A 1899-nucleotide genomic window follows, 5' to 3' on the forward strand; every position below is an offset into this window, starting at 1 on the left:
TAATGGGATATCATTTTCCCAAACTTAAATCACCGTGTTCCCCATGAACACAGGGCAGGCTGGGCCGAGGGGTTTTCCCGAGACTGGAGGGGGTAGAGCTGGTCTCACTATCTCTGTCATAACCACCACAGGCGTGATGTCCTTGGCCTTGCCCTGGCCCACATGCTTCACCCACAGAGCACTCCTAGCTCTGTTCTTTTCTTTTTAGTCTGCCATAATCAATTAAAAAATAAATAAAATTGAATGTGGTCCCCGAAAACTGGAAAGATCTATTTTCATGCCTTACCCCTAAAACACACACACGTCCCAAGGACTCAGGAGGGTGTAAAGAACATGAAGGAATGGTCTAGGTAATGGGGTAAGCACGCCTGGGGTGGGTGTGGTGTGGGGTTTTACATGAGAGAAGGTATAAACCTACTCCCCTAAATCATGCAGTGGTGTAACCTAATGTTAGCTCAATAATATAAAATTAATTTAAAGAAATGAAAAGGAGTAAAACTTTAAAGAAAGAAAGATCTTGGCCTTGCTCAGCTACAGGAGATAACCCAAGCCTCACATGGCACCTTCCTGCCAGCACACAGAACCCATGACCCAAGAAGGAGAGATGGGGGGACACGGGCAGTCAAGGAGAAACAGAAAACTTAGAAGCAGAGCTGGCCCTGGAGGACTACGGGGTACAGAGTATGGGAATGGGGGGTAGAGGACAGATCGCTGGGTTAGGAACTTGGGTTCTGTCCAGGCCCCCATGCAGGATGACGTCCTGTGGGGCCTCATCTTGGGAGGAGAGCAGGGAAGACCCTGCTGCTCTCACATCAGATTCCTTGCCCAATGCGAAGTGGGGCGGCTCTCAGGCCAGGCCCTCCTCAGGGCATGGAAATCCTGGGACTTTAACTGCAACAATAGCACCATAAAGGAAAACAAATATAAAGGTTCCCTTCATCAACTAGTATTTACAAAGTCCCTGCATATGGTATTGTGTTAAAATACATACATACATACATACATACATACACATATACATACACACATACATATATACATACATATATACATACATACACATATACATACATACATACATACATACATACATAAAAAGCAAGGGCTCTAAGGAGGAAGTTAAATTATGAAAGGTGGTAGCTGGAGATTACTCCTATTTGGGGGGAGGCAGAGTCTAGGCAGGCTTTTAAGAGAAGGTGGCCTCTGAGGGTGGGGAGGTAGTGATGGCAGGGGAGAATCTAGACAGGGTGGCTGCAAGCAATTTTGAGAAGGTAGGGGCTGCTGTCTGGCTGAGGAGAGGCCAGGGCAGGGAGGAGGTTAGCGGGACATAAAGTTGGAAATGGAGGTCAGCATGTGTCATGGTGGACATTGAAAGCCAGGCCGAGGCATTGGGGGTGTCTCCAACAGTCAAGGCAGAGCCTCACAGTTTTCCAAGCCAGGGCTGACCTCAGTGATAAATGTGCCAGTTCCACTTGTTTGGAGGCAGTATGGGGAGATGACTTGAGAGGAGCTAGGGGTGGGGATTTCTGTCAGAGAGGAGACAGGCCCCGAAGTAGAGCAACGCATGATGGGCTTTCCCAAATCCTTTTGCCTCTGGTCCAAAGGGGAATCAGCAGAACTTACTCTACAAGCCCTCAGGTGCTGGAGATAACTTCACCCCCTGGTTCTGAGCAAGAGTTTCAAAGAGGGGTGTTGGAGGACACCCATTACAATCTCCAACCCCCATGTCCACCCCTTAGAAAGTCTGATACATTCTCCCAGTCCAGCCTGAGTTGCTGCTGTCCAGTGGTGCTCCCCGCCCAATGCTGACCTGGGGTTTTACATGAGAGACATCATGTTTAGCCAATGGTCCACCTGCAATTGACTGCAGCCCAAGTCCACTGGGACGTAGTTTATGCA

This window comes from Talpa occidentalis, unplaced genomic scaffold, assembly GCF_014898055.3.
Source record: "Talpa occidentalis isolate TD23 unplaced genomic scaffold, MPIMG_talOcc4v2.1 talOcc4.7, whole genome shotgun sequence".
Taxonomy (NCBI): domain Eukaryota; kingdom Metazoa; phylum Chordata; class Mammalia; order Eulipotyphla; family Talpidae; genus Talpa; species Talpa occidentalis.